The 6,000-nt window shown below is 36.7% G+C and overlaps 1 long non-coding RNA gene across 1 annotated transcript in view; it reads left to right on the top strand.

The window, feature by feature from the left end:
* The first annotated feature begins 727 nt into the window (after window positions 1–727).
* LOC116420468 overlaps window positions 728–6,000 on the top strand; it is a 68,186-nt gene continuing 62,913 nt past the window's right edge. Inside the window, exon 1 of the long non-coding RNA XR_004230798.1 lies at window positions 728–1,305. This is a non-coding gene — a long non-coding RNA (uncharacterized LOC116420468). The remainder of the gene's footprint in view (window positions 1,306–6,000) is intronic.

Below are 6,000 nucleotides of genomic sequence, written 5' to 3'. Positions count from 1 at the left end.
CTTTCCTCTTGAGTGAATTACATTTGGTCATGTCTAAATGGACTATTGCTTTATCCATCCCTGGTCTGCTTCTTTTGTGAAACCCCTTTTGTGAAACTCCCAGGCTCTCTGCCAGGGACTGAGGCATCAGAATAGGGAGTTTGTGACACTATTGTGGTCCCTCAGGCTCAGTGAAGCCACATTCTGGTGAGAATAGGATGATGATAGCACAGATATGGCCTCGTCCCAGGAATCAGGACATAGAGAGTCCACAGCATTAGAACTGGCCTTGTGGTGGAGTTTGGGCATGGCGAATGAGTGGGTTGGTGGTTGAGATGTTGTATATCCTTAGTCCAATGGTCAAAAAACCTTGGGGAAATCTTGGGAGGGAGTTGGGATCCAGGGAAATCTTGTTAGCAAGTCGGGGTGAAATTGATTTCATTTATCCTTAGGACTTTGTCAATCTATGCAGCCATGAGTTTCCCTGACCCTGGAACCAGGACATAGAGCAGATCATGGCTCTCAAGCCCAATGTTTGTGGCTTGGTGATGGTATGGCAGTTGTCCCAATGGCATGGTATTGTTGCTCGAGAAAGTAGTTCTCAGCAACAGCTGAGATGACCCAATCCCTAGCCCAGTGTTTGATGCTTTATAAACAACAATCCTCATAACATATAGTTTCATGAGATCATAGTCTCAAAAATAAAAGAAAGCATAGGTAAGTCATCAAGATGGGAGCGCTCAGGGTTTAACTGTTTAGAACTCTGGAAAAGATTGTGAGCAAGACTTTATAGCACAAACATTTATAACCACCCTAAAAGAACACAGTTGATCTCAGAGTTCCATGACAGTTGGAGGCTAAGGTGGTCAATTTCTTGTAAAGTGGGGAAGGGTGGGAGGAGAGGGAAAGACTACTTAAGGGAGAAAGGGTTGTGGCAAGTATCCCAAAGAAAAGTAATTTGGTATCTTGAACTGGTATTTTAGTAGTAAAACAAAACAAAACTCATTTTTCCTTTTTGATTTACATTACAAATTTCAGAATTTTCTTAGGTAAGATACTAAGGCAAACATTTAAGTTGGACATAGGATGGGATGAAAGAAGAAAAGGTATATTTTTGGCAAGATATAAGATACTTTTAGCTTTATTTCAAGATTTTGCTTTTTGAAGTCTTAAAAACTGATGCTTCTCTCTCCTTAGAGAAGATAGCAGTCAATAGTTTCACATCTTTTGGGGAATGAAGATTTATTTCTGCAGGTCAGGAAGGACAAATGTTGAAATTATACTTGATTTCCTTAAAAGGACGGATGGCATTAGAAGAAACATAGGGTTAGTAGTTGAAAACTCTAGACTGGACAACTTCTCTCAATGGTGAATGTTAGATAAAACCTTGTAGTATATAAAGGGAATAAGCAAAGAATAAGTTTGATTGAATTCAAGATCTTTTATTAGACCCAGAAATATTCCCTACTTTCTGATGCCCATCAAGAAAATTGAGCTACGTTTCCAGATTTGGGTCACTTTCCCCATCTGTGTTTAGGGAAAGTGTTGTGAAAGGTCTAATCTTAACTCCTGTTATTTATCTCCTATGTTAAAATAGTTTCTTTTAAAAAGCCATCCCAGTACTAAAGGAGCTAAATTCTCTTTTCATGACATAAAACCTTCAAAAACTATAAGATGCTTACTGCTAGTCATAGGACAGGAGTTTGAAATACATTATGAATTGAATTTAATAAAAACATAACCTCAAAATTTGATCTAATTTTTAAAAAATCATTCATTTATACCTCTCCTTGATAATACTAATATATTAGCAATTTTCTAATTAGCACTTTCTAATTGTTTTCTAATATAGCAATGGAGGCAGAAATGGGAGTGTATCTTTAAAGTAGGATCAGTGGGAATGCTGGTTATTGGAAAGACAGGATTGTTAATAATTTATGTTAATACAGAGTGCTTTATATATCTCATTTTGGTCCCATGATAGTCCTATGGGACAAACACTACTATTGTTATTACCTCGGCTTTACTATTGAAGATATTAAAGCTTAGTGAATTTAAAAGAATTGTCTATGGTCACACAGCTAGTAGGTATCAGAAATGGGACTTTGAACTCAGGTTTTCCAATTTTAAGGCTAGTACTTTAGTCACTAGGTCTTATCACTTATTAGAATGTGAGAAGTAAAAAGAAGTAAAAGTAAAAGGAAATAGGGTTGGCAGTTTTTAGGACAATGTAGTTTGTGCTTTATTCTTGAAGATAACCATGACATCAGGGAAGTGATGTCATGAGAAGCAAGTGAATTGGACCCATACTAAGTAATGTGCATTGAGAAGGAAGGGATTGGAGAGGGAAGAAGGATGTTCCTGGAAATATTTGAGTAGACACTGGCTGACCATTTGCAGTCTTGTTCTGTGGTGGTGGGACACTCATCCATGTGACAGGAAGTTTGTCTTTATTGCCAATAAGAATCTGTTCTAAATTCTAGAATGTTATGATTCTATGGATCTGGAAAACTCCATTTACCTATGAAAACAGACCAACTGGACCAGCAGTCAGGGAGGAACCCAATGAGAAGCCTAATAATGTATAATAAAGGAGTTGTACCAATGTGAGGTAGTAGAAAGGACCTGAGTGAGACCTAGGAAACAAGCTCACTGAATTGTTAATTTCTTGTCCTCAAGTCCTCATTAATTTCATGCTCCAGATCCTTCTTTTTCTTTGAATTGACACTAAGAAATCTGAAAATTGGGTAGGATGGATATTAGAAATCCAAGGCACTGAGATTTGAATCCATGACTCCTCACTCTAAATCTACTATTAGTATCATTGCATTACAATTGTTTTTGAAGGGGTTTAACTAACTTTAATTCAACCTGCTTAATAATGCCAGAGGGCTTAAATATATTTTGGCAGAATACTGAATAAAGAATAGATTTGAATTTGACCAAAAGTGGATTCAGGAAACTTTCACAGAAGCCCAGAGTTGGAAGAGACTGGTCGATGTCAACTAGTCAAAACTTTGGTAGCTAAACAAAAATCCCTTTTATGTGATCCCTAACAGGTGATCAGTCTGCCTTCCACTTAAAGGCCTCCAGTGAAAGAAAGCACAAGGATTGGACATTAAAAGTACTAATAGATTTTTTTTTCCAGTCACTTCATTTTTTCTGCCATGATTTTCTTTGTGAGACTTTTTTTCTCTTCCCCAGCCCCATCTCCAATCTTAGGTCTGCTTACATTTTTCTTTTTCTTCACCTGCAACATTTGTTATTAAAATATATTATCTTAAAGATAATTTAAAGATATTATCCAAAGGAAGAGGATGTGGTAGTAGCCTGAAGAATCTACAATATAGGATCAGGAACCAGATAAGGTAGAAATAACAATTGGGAGAAGAGGGAGGAGGTTAATGTTTGTGAAGTGGTGTGAACCAAGAAGAATCAAGCACTGACCAAAAGGGAAGGCATAGAGGATTGATATTAATCCCAGGAAACTTCTTTGTCAGTTTCAGAAGTAATTTTATATTCCCCTTATCCAAAAAGACCTGTAACTGAGTTCAAGATGAATCTACTCCAAGGCAAAATTAACCCAGTTCTGTACCACAGCTTTCTTGCTTGAAGCAGTCCCAAACAGCTGATGTTTTGGGATGTGGGAAGGTAAAAGGGTAAAACAACTCAACATCAGAACATAATGTTGGCACTGTTGAAACAGGTTGAGCTGTTCAGCTGATGGGCCACAAATTCTGAGTTTTATGGGTTATCTAAAGAGTCTAAATGAAAGATTTTCTATTTTCTAGGGTTACTGGATCTTCAATCTGATCCAGATGCCAGCAGACTTAGACTCTTGATTTTAGAATTAAATCCAGTCATATTCATTCTTCCTGACAACTTGTGATATATCTACTAGAAGATATTCTTGATGACCTTAAGTTTAGATTTCATTAATGGAGGTTTATGAAAATCTTCAGAATTCCCATAGTAACCCAGGGAGAATGGTGCTTGGAACAAGGATTAACCAAACATAAAAATTGTCAATATTTATTAGTCCTTTACTACCTGTTTACTTTCTAGAATAGCACATGATTATCTCTGTTTTTGGAGGAAAATGCATTGTTTTTCTTAAGTGAAAATCATTTTTGTCATGAGCTTTTTAGTAGGTAATATTCAGCTACCTGTTAGGCTACCTTAGTGTCAGTACAAATCAGTATAAATGTGACAATCATCATTTGGAAATTACTTGCATGTTATCTATTAAATATTCATAAATAAGCATTTGAATTTGCTATCTCAAATAAATTTAAAATGATGTGTCTTTGGAATGGATTATATGCTTAGCTTGATGGTGACAGGTATTAGTGTTCTAGATTGTCCAGGGATACAAATTGACCTAGAGAGTAGAAGAAACAACATTGTTTTGTTTGTTCATTCTATACACATTTACAGAGGACCTACTATGTCCACCATGCTAGGGAAAATAAAAGGCAGGTAAGAGTCAGACCATGACACTATGGAGCTTAACTTACTTTGGCACTTTGCCAAAATAGGGTTTGTGATTGAGGAGATTCGTTATGGAGGGAGTTTAGTTATTAAAAGTAACACAAAATCTGCCTGCTTTTTTCCCTACCTCCCAAGGGGAAAGATTCCTCCCTTTTCTGCAATCTCTAGTTCTCTATACTTCTTTTTAGCATGTCCTCACTTGCTTAAATTATAATTATATTTGTGGGATCATATGTCATAAGTTCATAGATCTAAAGCTAGAAGAGACCTCAGAGGCCATCTCACTTCTTCATACACTCATCTTAAAATTGGAGAAATCAAAGCTAGGAGCAGTGAGATCACTTGTTGAATGTTATGCAATCAATAAGTAGCAGCCATAGGATGGGAAGCTAAGTTCTCTGGCTCCAGAATCAGCGCTCTAGAAGAAGGCTTTCTAACATTGTGATATTGGCTCCTTTGGAAGACTGATGCAACGTATGGACTCCTTTGACTGTTTTAAATGTAAAAAATAAGACTTAAGATTATAAAGAAAAGACATTGAAATGTAGTTAACAATATAATATGCACACACATATAACACAACACAGACATAAATACACATTTTCAAATTCATGTGTGTATATATGTGCATGTACAAAGTGTGTATATGTATATGTATATTATACACACATACACACACATACAAATTTCCAAATATATGGACCTAGGCTTAAGAATTTCTATTCTAAAATGTAAGATTTTTAATAAGAGGTACTGTTCCTTCCATGTTACCTAACACAGTACGTTGTACAGAGTAAGGTGCTCAGTAAATGTTTTCTTTGGTTTATTTGTAAGATATGGATGGTGAAGGCATCCATTTTAACAGGAGAGTTCCAGAATCAATTAATAATAAACGAGGATAGTAAAACCTGGGAAGAATAAGAATGAGGAGCCCAACTGTTATTGTTACTTCTGTTACATCTCTGAATTCCTTGGGATTTGAGTCTAATGCACTAATGTGTTGCTAACCATGTTGAAGCTATAACCTCAACCTTTGAGGAACCCTAGAGACAGCACTTTGGGACCTCCTGAGCCCTGTAGCACTTTAAAAATGGCCATTCCCTCTTATATATAGGGCAATTTTGGCTAACACCCTATGTAAGGCGCTCAAGAAGGCTGTGGAAAACAAAAGGGAAAGGGGATAAACAAAAGAGGTTGGGGCAGTGGAGAAGAAAAACGAAGACGCAAAAAAGAAAGCTAGAATCAAATCACCAGCTCTCAGATATCCCAGGACAGACCACTCTTCATAAAGCCTCTGGGAAATCTGAATTCATTCAGTTCCTTTGACAGTGCCTTCAATCTTTGAGCTTGCTATTTCCATTATGATCGGCCAGGGGCCCCAGTGTGTCTTTAGCTGGCTTCCTCCATTTGATAGCCTGAAAAAACCAAAAACAAAATGCTTTTAAAAAGTTGTTAACTTTGAGTTTTCCATAAGGTGTACTTGCTTTGTGGTTCTTCTTGACCAATGTTTACTTCACTCATTACTTAATT

Source organism: Sarcophilus harrisii, chromosome 1, assembly GCF_902635505.1.
Source record: "Sarcophilus harrisii chromosome 1, mSarHar1.11, whole genome shotgun sequence".
In the NCBI taxonomy this organism is placed as follows: domain Eukaryota; kingdom Metazoa; phylum Chordata; class Mammalia; order Dasyuromorphia; family Dasyuridae; genus Sarcophilus; species Sarcophilus harrisii.
This window is presented reverse-complemented; position numbering and strand designations above follow the sequence as displayed.